We start from the raw sequence: 13,585 nt of genomic DNA on the forward strand, positions 1-13,585 counted from the left end.
TCGCCTCGATGAGCGAGCGCTTTGTACGGGGGAAAAGAGGGAGAGAAAGAGAAAAAGAGAAGGAGCGAGAGAGGAACAACAATCGAGAAGTCCGCACTTGTACTTGACGTTTTTCTCTCTATCAGCGTAATTCGACGTTTCGATCGTTTTCTCGGCCGTAAGAAAGAGAAATATGACGCGGCCGTTCGGACGGACCGTTTAACCTTCCGTTTGCCATGATGCGCGACGTAGTTTTTCGTCCAAGACGCTCGACCGCAGAGAGGCGTCGAGAGGATGATATAAGTGGCCGCTCGTCGCAAGAAACGACCTGCCCGGTGTTGTACGTGTGTACGTCTGTTACGCGATATTGACAAGTCCATCGCAAACTAATGCAATCATATATGCACGTGCGGATACCGTTAGTCGCTTCGCAATTCCTTAGATAGGTGCGTTCGATCCTCATCAGGAAGGGGAGAGGGAGAAATGAATATATCGATAACGCGTATCGATTTCAGGATCAGTGGTCAACGATGATAACTATGCGAGAGAACTGTACGCGAGCACCTAAGATCAGTGAAAAATTAAACTGGTTTCAAGGCACAGGTATAGATAACGTGCTGGTTTTTCCATTTAGCGAGTAATCTAATCGCGTAATCTGGCCAGGACAAGTGATTAGTCGATTTAGACGGAAGACGAATAATTATTAAGTATCTTGTCTTATATAATTAATTATTTGCTAATATATAGAATTAAAGTGGAGATATCGCGATAATTAATTCGCGCGAGAAATCCGCAATGTTGACGCGATTGCGGAAGCTATAAGAATTAAGTTTTATCGCATATCTTTACACGATCATTTATACATTATAATTCTTGGTTATCGTATTTTAATGTGTCAATTTAACACGAATGTTTACCGGAAGTCACACGCTGAAGCTATTATTAATATCATCCGATGGCAAGAAAACACCCGGGAAAATGAAAATTGTAGAAAAGGGGGGCAACGCACGCGACATCAGGCATATATATCGAAGATAAGATCGCTCCGTACGAATCGATTTCTCGATCATTTCCGACCGAAAACTCCTGCTACCGGTAGCCACGTTGGGGCGATAAAAAGCAGGAGATTGGACAGTGATAGCGGAGGGTTCGAGCAAAAGCGGAGAAGAGAACGATGGCAGAAGGAGCGAGAGAGGGAGAAGAAGAAGAAAGGAACGAGGAGGGGCGGAGCGAGAGAAAAAGAAAAGAATAGCCCTACGGTCGGCGTCACGCTGTCGGGTACATCGGTTTCGCCTTCCCTCCGCAACCCTGGTCGGACTCTCCGACCCGTGCACTGACATTTATATACACGCACGTACACACACACACACACACACAGACAGAGTCGCCCAATATCGCGAAACGCAGCATGAAGGGACACGCTGATGTGCATGCGTGTCAGATAATTATATGTAATTGCCGGGCAGGATAATTAGCGATCAACAATAAGTCTCTGCCCTTCCTCTCTCCCTCCGTATCTCCCTCGCGCTTTATCTCGTCCAACCGTCTCGCTTTATCCTTCTCTCTTATATTCGCCACGTTGGGGCTGCAGCGTACACGAGGTCGTTGAGAATGCATGTGCGTACGCGCATCGTACGCGTCGGTCCAACGTGTGCGTAATATGCATATATATATATATATATACATGTATACACACACACACATGTACGCTCGAGATGCGCAGTTGCGCGAGCGCGATGCGTGGCGCGTTCGTACGCGAGAGATACAGAGTTGCGGCAGGGCATCCTTTTCCACCGAGAGAAACAGAGAGGCGTGGTGCGAGGTACGGTAGCCCACAGGGGCGATCGGGCAACGGGGGATGTTGCTAATAATATGCTACGCGAGTTGGCGCGTTACTCGCGCTACCAGGCTGCGCGCAGCCGGGGAGATCGAAACGGGAGCTACCGGGAGCGCATCCGAGATAGATGAGGATTCGAGAGGACGAGAGAGGGAGAAAGAGAGAGAGAGAGAGAGAGAGAGGAGAAAGAGAGGGAGGCAGAGAGGAGTCGAGGGGCCGCGCGCGCGAGTGATCCCCACGGCGATGCGCTTCGATCGATCGAGGACGAGTAGCACGACTTCGAGCTTTGACCGAGGGCCTCCCGGTGCACGTCTCCGCCTCTGACGTACACGGCATAATAGGGTTCCGCTGGCCTCGCGAAATTGGAATCCGGCGAATGCTTCTACGATCGGCTACCGTCGTCTGAGCGCGCACGTGGTCGTCGATTATTGCGACGGTCGTTTCGCGACCGTCTGGTTCGCGTCAATTTTATGACGTACCGTATAATTTTCATCCAACGTGGATTTATACACGATTCGCGATAAATATATGTTAATATATTCGCGTAACGTATTTAAAAGAGATGTTAACACAAATTAGTATTCTTAAAATTGTTTATTACATACAGCAGAGAGGAAGATGTAAACGATCCTTTGAACAAGTATTTTACCCATTTCGATTCTCAGTAAATTGCGAGACATCGCCTAAAATCATGTTTCATGGAGATTCATCGCAGCGTTAATCTTTAGGCAATTAATTGCAGTGATCATAGATCTGCTCAAACGGACATCTCGCGTTCGCGAGGCATTACTGCAGACGTGACTAATCTTCATCGAGATCCTGTATTGACAAATCGAGATTTTCTTTTCCGGCGAATGACAGGACGCGTCATGGGAACGTACAGGTGCGCGACTCGATCGTCTACTAATTACGCAGACGGGCGTCATGGCACGTCGTCGTTTAAGATGTTTCTCGTTACGATTACCTACTATTGGACGAGTGACATTGCGTCGATATTCCGGACATGCGTAATAACGGTGAATCGTGTAAGAGAGTTAAAGCGAATAGGAGGATCATAAATTGGAATAGATTCGACTAAAGTTGACAGTACGACGGAAAATTTATGTAGTGCAAAATTCGGTCTCGGATAGAATCAAATCTCGTATTCACAGTGACAAATACATACATTCTCTACGCTGAATTTCAAATGGATTTATTATAGACGTCGAAATATGTAGACGATAGAATATGGGCGTAACGATTGCCAAAAGTTCCAGATGCATAATGCATTGTTGATCTTTATACAAGATATGGAAAAGATTATTTTAACTGAAAGTTGCATTCAATATTTCCTTCACACAATTTTTAAAACGAGGAAAGACTTTAGCTATCAAATTTCCTCATCAATCTTTAGAAAAATGCACTTTGCAAGTGTACAAATGCTTTGTATTTAGCGATAATATTAATTTTTCAATTATCCAGTTCAAAGTGCTAAAACGTTGACCCAACGAAGAGACTCGACAAGGTTGACAGAACTCTGCGATAATAAAAGGATCGCGATTGCGACCTATCAGTCTTTTCGGTCGAGTCGACGGAAATAGAAGAAGACGCGAATTCGTAGGTACCGAGGGAGCGGGGAAAAAAAGGATGGGAGCAAACCGACGGTTTATCAACCTTATCTCTATCTCTTTCTCTCCTCTCCCACCTTGTTTCTCCACTCGGAGGCGAAAAACAAAGTCAGGAAAGTTACGGCGAAACGCAAGCAACACGAAACGAGGGTCAAAATCCTTGCGCTTCGAAGGATGCTGCTGCTGTAGCTGCCGTTGCAGAGACGATGCGCGCGGAGCGAGAGACGAGAGGAAGCGAGACGGCGCGCGAGGAGAAACAAAGACAAAAACTGAGGAGAAAAGAAAGAGTACGAAGGAGAGAAGCGAGAGAGCGCGAGAGAGACGGAGCCAAGGGCTTTCGAGAAAAGCAACGGGAGTGAGAGAAACAGAGACTTGCCTAGCGGGACGAAAGGGAAGCGGAGGAGGCAACGGAAGAAGGGAAACGGGAGAGGAGAGTAAGGCTACTGCGCGTTAGCTGTGCCTGTAGTACTCTACCTCCGCGGCCTCTGCCACCTCCACCTCTTTCGACCGGCTCACCTGAAGACAAGTTACCCCGCAATAAAAACACCGAGAAAATTATATGCCTCCTGGCCGCGCGCGCCAGCGGTGAACGCCGAGCAAAAGGACCACTTGGCTTTTCTACTAACGCGGGGAAAAGGAGAGCAGAGGACAGCGATGCCGAGAAGGCAGGCAAAAGGAAGAGGGGGCGAAGGAGAACAAGAGCGAACGAGCGAGCGAGCGGAGGAAAGGAGACGGCTCTCGCGAAGAAAGAAAAAAGCGCAAAGGTTCGCCAAGAAAGGATGAAGGAGGAGATAGAGGTAGATTGCAGAATGAAGAGAGGAAAGAAAGAGAGAGAGAGAGCGAGCGAGAGAGTCTTCTTCTGTGCCTAAGGCTGCCAAGGAGCCGTTGAAGAAGACTGCATAAAGGAAGAAGCCACGCATCGCTACGGAAGCCTCGATCGAGCCACTAAGGCCGTCGCCTTTAAATACAGGGTGCTCGCCGCGTAACGCGGGTTTCGAGTTTATTATGTCGAAGCGTGCCGAAAGACACGCGGTGTACGTGATTTTTGCGAATTAATTTTTTTCTTTCTTGCGTATATTTTACGTGTCACGACAGATGATAAGCTCGTTTGATTTCAATTAAAAAATACATATTCGCCATAATATATTATAAATATAATTCCCGCATATATAAAATATATATTGTATATACGAAAGGCGAGAAAATATATCGATACGTCTTTTATATATTTATTTATACCGCAATCTTTCAAGAATATAGAGAGCTTAATATATTGTATTTCGTAGTAGCCGTTTATCAACCAGTAAACTCGATACTCGGACGATTCTCGAAGCTGACCGTGTGTATTCCGAATAAAATTCAGGGCAGTAACAATCTTTCGTGACGGAGAGAGACGGTGCGGAGCGCGGCGAGCGTGCGGGAAGAGGACGACGACACAACAGACCAGTCCGACCAGCTGATGAGCCGGTTCTCCGATACACTTTGTTTCGTCTTATTTTCTTCCTCGGTACCCTCCTTTTTATTGCTAAGGTTCCGAGAGGGATCCCGCTCCCTCGGTGTATTTATACCCGACTCTCACTGGTTCCTCCTCTCTCCTCTCCTGCTGTAGCGGGCGTATATACGTGTACCCCACGACTCCGAATTTAAGGGCCTCGAGTCCGCGCACGGACGCGTACCCCGCGGGAGGCGACGTATACACGCGTCTCTCGATTTAACGAGCTTTTTATATATTTTCAAGTGGATATTGACGATCGAGCCTCATTCGTGAACCTCGCGCGTGACATGGAAGGAAATGTATCGCTGCGGGAAGAGGAGAGGGACGTTCTCGATAAAGTGTCTGTAATATTTCAGTTGAATTTCTCTCCCGTATAAATAGCGTCGAAATATATCGCCGTGTATAAACGGCAAATTACGGGAATTATTCCGATTTTATCGCGTTGACAACTTTGCCCGCGAATCCCCGGGAGAGAAAAAGAAAGAGAGAAAATACCGTATCGTATTTCATTAATAATGTTTATTTAATTATGGAACGGTTTAACATTTATGTTTAACCGCTGACTCTGAAACGGCATAAATTAAATTGCAGCAACGTACACGCGCGAGGTTCTTTGTTTATAATATTATTATTATTATACTCGTATTTATGTCACGAGAGAGAGAGAGAGGGCGAGGAAATCAAGCTGTCTGGTTGCAAAAACACGTTGCAAAATAAATCCCTCCGAACCGCGTAGACATGGATATGAAAAAGATGTATATGCGAATATATTATTATTCATGTAAAGACAGTAGAAAGAATGATCTATCCTATGAAAAACGTCAACGTCGATTTCGCTGTCACAACGATCGATGTCCCGATATTATACCGTCGCGGCGGGCAATGAGATCATTGCCTGGAATAAATGAGACAATAATTTTATGCCACCGCGCGCACGAGTAGCACCCTCGCGCTCCATCGCGCCTCGGCCGCTCGATTGCGCAACGATTTATTTTCCGCCGCAATGTAGCGCGTAAGCTGTAGTACAACTGGCCTTGGATAAGATAGGCACAAGAGAGACGGCATAATGCACGACGGCGATGCGGCCAGCTGCGTGCTCGAGGGCCCTGCATCATCATCATCGTTGTCGTCGTCGTCATCCTCATCCTCTCTCTTCTTCGTCCTCTTCATCGTTCCCTTCATCTCGAACGCTACCGTTACTCGCCCAGCGTGATAGGCCGGTGTCGAAACGGCATGATCTCGCCAGCTTCACGCTCTCCGTTCTTTTATTAAAGATATTATCGTTATTAATCCGGTCGAGTACGAAGCACGTAACATGGACGCTTCGTGTATCGCTTTAGAAACGTAGAGGACGACGATAACGTTCTACAGCTGTAACTTGGCATCTCCTTTCGATGATGTTTATGGTACAATAATAAATTCAAGGTCGTCATCGCGCACTCATCGATTAACTTCGATAAAGAAAGAGAGATAGAGAGAGAAGGAGAACAAGGGACTTGCAATCTCCGCAGCCTCGAATGCAGCGTCTTGATTCAATTACGAACGTTTAAGTAACGATTGGCAGTCAATCGGAAATTTAACCCACCGTTGATGTTGTTCGCGAGAATAACCTTCAAAGCGCAGTCTGAATCAACAGGACAATGTGATTCGGCAAGGTTCATGTTCATCGTGTCCCGCTTCTTGCGCTCTCCCTCCCTTCCTCCACCCACCGTACTACTCTGTGTACTTACCATTCGGTTTCCAGAAACTACACTGTTTGCGTCGCTAATTAGACACGTAGTACGGCTTCGGCAGTGTACATATTCGTGGATGGCGACGAACGTGAGGGAGAAGGATAGACAGGAGGCGAGGGAAAGGGGAAAGCGAGACAAATCGAGGCGAGATATATACGTCTCCCTCTACTGGAGCATATACCGACGTTCGAACATGTACGTCGGATATTGATCCAGGTACGTGACTACGTAGATCACGCTAAACACCGTGGATAACCGCCGGGACGCTTCAAGATTACCTTGGTCCACTGCCTTACTGCTCCCGGATTGGAGAACGCGCGCACCCGCGCCCGACGCGTTCCTCAAGACCTGTTATCAAAACTGGTACACTCGGTGGTTAATGTCCGATAATACCCGACACGGCGACAAACATCGCTCCTCCGTACATATGTGCGCTATAATAAATCGATTTGTAATTAACAGAGAGTTCATGGGGAGATGACGGTAATAACCATCCGATATACGTCCTTTAGCTAATTTCGAAATGCAGGCTTGGAAAATTGAGAATATGTTTTTCTCTCTCTCTCTCTCTCTTTGTCTTTTTCAGGCATTAATCGATAATTGTGTAATGAACGTGCGCATTGTAATAATAACTTTGATAATTCAGAGTTGTACATGTAATATCATTCTTTTCTACAAGAAAAGCTACGATAAAGAAGGAAATTATAATATATTTCACAGAAGTTAAGATAAAAGGTGGAAATTACGATACATTTCACAGAAGTGAAAATTATGAAAATAATATGATCAATTTATAATTGATGTACACAATGATTTATAATGTTGCGATCGAAGATGCAACGCGATAGATGTTTATGATGCTCCGTTGATCTTGTTTTCTCGGCAAACATTCACGTCAATGTACTATTATCAATCGATTTGCAATTAGCAGAGACGTTAGGGATGATTCAGTGTGCACAGTCGCATTAATTCTCTGTCATGTTAGGCAGTACTCCGTATTTGTTTTGGCGAAATTACGTAAGCTCCGCTATAGATTATCGATTACTTGCTGTCCGCAAAGATCCGCGAGAGAACCTTGAATTATAATTAAAATTACGCAATATTATTGCAAAGAGTCACGATTCTTGCATGAGTCTGCCGCCTCTCCGTGTGTTTCTTCTCCGCGTAAGGACGCACGAAAGTTATTAGCACGTAAAAGCAGCACGTACATATCGTGCAATTATTTCCTCTGATTCATCAAATGAATCTCAGATTTGCCGTGCACATGTCAGCAATTACATTTTTGGAAAACGCACGATGTATCTCGGACCACCTTGTACACCTGCAAGTAAATGATGAGTCTTTCTTCTTCCGTGAGAATGAAAGAACGCGTCATCGCGTAAGTATCGTCTCATTTTTGCGTTTAAGTACATCCGCTATTGTTTCCATAAAAGGCTATATGGGATTTCCTGCAAATCTCTGATTGATATCGTTCTTGAATAACTTTTCCCCTTCATTCTGCTCGACTCAATTCCATCCACTTACTCTCATTTATTCATTTGCAGTTTCTCACAAAATTAAATATCATCATTTATATTAAATATCCGTCATCTTTGTTATAAAATCAGATTTAAGCGTTTTATAATTCGCGACGAAATTTAAAACAGAATTATATTTATAATTTAATGTGTCGCATATCTCAACGTATTTTTTGTATATTTATGAAGACACTTTTTTCAAATGTGTTTTTCTGTATAAGCGATAGATTAAAATTGATGAATAAAAAATTGTGAATTAGAGATTGTCTGAAATAAGCTTATTGTTAGTGCAGTGAACCTCAAGAGTAAAAGAGAATTTTTCTTGCATGCGGGACATTTTTCATGATATTTAATTATTCAATGGAAACTGTCAATATATATAGTATATAAATTTTTGTCCTAAAGGATCCTCTCTTAACACGTGCTAGCGAAACATTATTGGTTCGACATTCTATTTCGTTGCGCGGATCATAAACCATACAACTTCCGTCGAAACGTGACGACGTGACATAAAAAGCGTATTAACGCGGTCGTAGAAATTTACAAATATATATCTCCGAGGAACATAGTTTCTTTGTGGATCGCTCGTCCGACAGGCACCGATTTATGGAATCTCTTTCTATTTTCTACGTGCAACACATTATTACGACAAAAGGTTACGCTCCGGCGATCGAGCAGAGTGAGTGTCGTATGACGAAGGACATAAACGCGAAGACCTTCCAGTTACGAACGTAAAAAATGCATTAACGCGCCCGTAGAAATAAATTTACATGTACGCTCTTTGTAGAGCAACTCTTTGTCAGTCACTCCTTTGACAGGCATCGATTTACGGGAAAAAAAGGGCGGGAGTTATGCCTGTTAAATGGCCGTTAGAAACGATCAATTTTTTAATGCGTCTTACAAAGTTGTCCATAAAATGACCAGCTGCTAACGTTAATGGTGTCTCAACGGGGCGTAAGTTTAAAGCTTTCTCCCAAGTTTCCTCTCGAGCTGCCGTAAATTCATATTCCTATATATTTGAAACACGAACGTGTGATGCGATTTACACATCGTACATTACGCTCGATTTATTATTATTTATTTTGTCATAATTTTTAAATATAATTAAGATTCAATTACAGATATTTTGGTGTCAAACGTTGTATCATATTTTTGAAATACGATCCTTTTCGCGCAGCTTTCGCGTTTTTCAAAACAGGAACACGATCTTTCCGTGCACGACGATACTCTGCGCAATCCTTTCCCTCATTTTTTTCATTCTCTTGGATGGCACGAGACAGAACAAGACCAGCTGACAAGGCTCTCGAACTTCGACCTTTTTCTCGAATTTCTTCCAGCGGCGATCCTCCTCTCGATCTTTCTCTCTCCTTCCTTCTGGAAGCTCCTTCGCCCCCGAGGGGCGCATGATTTATTTTCACTGGCACCGCGCGACACGTGTTGCCTCGTAACACGTGGCCGTGCTTACATTTCGGAGCTACGCGTACGCGACACGCACGCACGCACGCGTGCATACCAACCGCATGTTATCTCAACGTCACACCACGTATTGTTTTAAGGTCATCTCGGAGACCTGTATTATTTGAGCGCGGATATAATGCCTCTGCTATTATTCCGAGAAAGAATAACTCTCGCGTGGCGATACGATTGTAAAAGCAAAGCGCATGGAGCAGCGATACGACGAGCGCGCGAATTTTTCCACGAAACGACGTGTGCGACGCCAATCTTATCGTATTTCTATAATAATTCTCAGATGCGAGAGATGCGGGAGATAAATAATATGTAACAATCGCGCGTACGAAGGAATAATGCGCCGTGCATCATCTCCAGCAGCGCGCGACAAAGAGAGAAACGCAAACGGACGCAGAGTCCCCGTCTCTCTCGGCGGTGTCTTAATTAAAAAATTACATATCCTTCGATCGGTAATCGGTACAATTTTCCCCGACGAGGCATGCATAATGTCGGGGCCATTACGGCTCCTTAATCGCCGGCAATCGCAATCGCCGTGCGCTATCAGCGCCGAGATCGATCACCGGTCGCGCGCGGCGACTTTAAGATATTCAGCCGTTCGCGTTGCATTGCATCGCATTGCATCGCATCGCGGAGACGCATTGTCTCCGCGTGCGCGAGCCGCGACTCGGTGCCATTAGCGTCGTTAATCATAGAGCCCGCAGGCAACCCCGCACGTTGTAGAACGAGAGAGAAAGAAGGCTAGATCCAATTCAGATATACATGTATACGCGCGCGGTTCTCGCCGAGGATCCTTGAGCGAGGCACCTTAACGATCGATCGAAAAGGCCGTTACGCGACGTGCAATTAGAGGCGAGATTACGAAAGGGAATGCCTCCCATTCATTAGGATCTTTGCTAGCGAGTGCATCTATTGCTAGCTTAGAGAGAGTAAAGTTGCTCGCAGAACCGACGTCGTCGTCGTCGTCGTCGTCGATGATCTAAACTTGGCCTTGCCTCCTCTTCCTTCGCGCCGATCGTCGTTGTTCCCCGACGGCTTTCCGTCCAGAGACAGGACGAGGGGGAGACGGAGAGAGAGAGAGAGAGAGAGAGAGAGAGAGAGAGAGAAAGATATAAGAGTTAATACCAAGATTACGGGTTGTCCGACTCTCGCGCTGCGGTAACCGCTGTACAGCGTTCTCGGGAGATGCAACGTTCTTTTTCTCGATGGAAAGACTCGACGAGAGGGACCTTCTTCTTCGATCTGTTGGTAATACAAACACGATTGACCATGACACCGTAACCTTACCCGATCCCTCTGATTGCTCGTACTGACGGCGGCGGTTAGGATCATTAGCTATCGCGTGTCATTAGCTTCATTGTGCCCGCGTTGGTGATGGCTTTGTATGCCGTTTGCATAATGACGCGCAATTATTTATCTGGAGTGCATTGGCAACGAAAGAAAGAGAAAGAGAGAGACGTCTAGGCGTGTCTCGAATCATATTTTCTACGTAGTTTGGTGATCGCTTGCGATTTGTACGTGTCGTATCGCGATAATGAATCCAATAGAAAGTGACGCGATTTTATTTAGTCGCAAACGTAATTTTCGTCGTAATAAAATCTTAATATTCGCTGCTCTTTCGAGAGGTATAATATTAATTATTTAGATTTATGCACAAATTTATTATTTATGTAAGAAAAATGTGTTATCGTCAAATATATAATAGTAATAAATTTTTACTTTTGGCATAGATAGATTAATTTTCAGATTACATTTTTCATCAAAAAATTGTATAGAAATAAAAGAACTTTTCTTGTTTGACATTTTCAAGTTTTCATTTTGATATATTGCGAAAAAATAAGAGACGTTTGCTCGATTTTAGAAATTTGGATATACATAATTTATGTAACACATTTTCGGAGAAATATAAAAGTTTTGTACAATGTAAATCCACACCTGTCAAGAATTTTCTCCTAGCAGAATTTTCCGACTACCTGATGTATATATAAGATAAATGAAAAATGGCAAAAGCAGGTAGACATGGGAAACAGGTAGAACTAGTACTATTAGACTAACAAAGACAAGTTTAGCTAAAAAAGAAGCAGTAGAAGAAGATTCGTACTGCACCAGAATTGTGGGAGACAAAATAACATCTTTCTTGATATTTTCAATCTTTTATTTTTATAAATCATGGAAAAGCACGTCACGTTTATTCGATCGTAAAAGTATGAACCTATCTTATTTACGACGTATTTTCGTATTGCGGAAGAACATGGAAGTTTCAAAGAATACACAGATTCGCCGGCAGATAATTTTGCGCGATGCTGAAGGGCTCTCTTTCCTATTTAATAGATAAACGAGAACGGAAAAGGAAAGAAGCTGGAAATAGGGGGTACATTGTAGCTAACCAAGTAGACGTTAGTAGGGTAGAAGAGACCAGAGAAGCGAAGAGTAAAAAGGTAGAAGCAGCGGAGATGAAAGAGATTCGTCGTGCACCAATAACAAGGAAGAGCCGCGTGGTTTTACATATTGCATTCATAGCTGAAAACCATTATGCAAAGTCGAAGCGACGTCCCGGCGTATGGACGTGGGCGAACGTGGCGTTGTAAACCGTGATTAAAACATAAATCATGCGTAAGCTAGTAGAGCGCTCCCTTACGATCTCCGCAGCGTAAGATTCGCGGCCCGTTCCTCTCTTTCAAAGTGATTTCTTGGCGGCAAACGCCACGCCGAATAGACATCTCTTCTCTCGACCTCGTCGTGCCTCGCACTTGCATAATGCGCCAGGACCATAACTTTATTCCGGCGACTTTATTCTGCGGTACGTACACGGGAGCTTGCGGCTTTTACTGGCTTCTCGAAGAACGGCAGATTAAATACAATTTCGCATATCTTGCGGCTTGGTTGCTTTCGGGCTAGTAATACGTTTCTTTACACACGAAAGTTCGTACGCTATCTTTGAAAATTTCCCAATTTTCTTTCCTAATGTAAAATGAATTTTAATAATTTTGATTAATTAAAAATGACAAAAATCTAATCGAATTAAGCGACGATTAAAATTGATCATATATAATATTGTTGCATCCCTTTCCCTTTCTCATACAAAAATTTCAAACTTATATAATGTTCTTTGAAATTATTGTTGTGTGTATTATTTGTACGGCAAATAAAGCTTGGTTGCTTTCGGGATAGTAATACGTTTCTTCACACGAAAGTTATATATTCGTACGCTATCTTTGAAAATTTCCCAATTTTCTTTCCTAATGGAAAATGAATTTTAATAATTTTGATTAATTAAAAGTGACAAAAATCTAATCGAATTAAGCGACAATTAAAATTGATCACACATAATATTGTTGCATCCCTTTCCCTTCCTCGTGCAAAAATTGCAAACTTGCAAATGTTCTTTGAAATTATCGCTGTGTGTATTATTTGTACGGCAAATAAAACGTTCAATCTGTCAGGTTTTCTATGACAAAATCGCTAGGATAAATGGTAGGCGAGATAACCCAGATAACCGTTATAACTATCGACAGTCCGCTCTCGATCGTCCACGGACACGCGAGGATTTCTTTGTCCCGCGTAAGATTACAATATTACGAGAGATAGTGCGCAATCGAACGGCAATTTTCTGCAATGATATCCCCGCGCGGTGCGCTAGTCGGCAAAAACTTTTATCACTCAGGTGTCTCTCTGTCAAAATCAAACCGCACGTTATTATTACACGGCGCAATATACCAACAACAAAACTAAACACATCGACTGCGCGTAACAAGTTTTCCCGTTATTATTACTTCTGAATGCCATTGACCCCGTTCAGTTCTTGCAAACTGTAATATAAGTTTTCTGTGCAATTAGATGGGAAAATATCGCGATCTTTTTGCAAATAATAACCGCGCGAAAACGAGCTTAATTAAATTATATTAAATTTTTTATTTACAATGTACTTTTTTTAATTTGTACTAAATTTA

Source organism: Camponotus vicinus, unplaced genomic scaffold (genome assembly GCF_025532165.1).
Source record: "Camponotus vicinus isolate PSW18456_S1 unplaced genomic scaffold, iyCamVici1.0 SCAF_9, whole genome shotgun sequence".
Taxonomy (NCBI): domain Eukaryota; kingdom Metazoa; phylum Arthropoda; class Insecta; order Hymenoptera; family Formicidae; genus Camponotus; species Camponotus vicinus.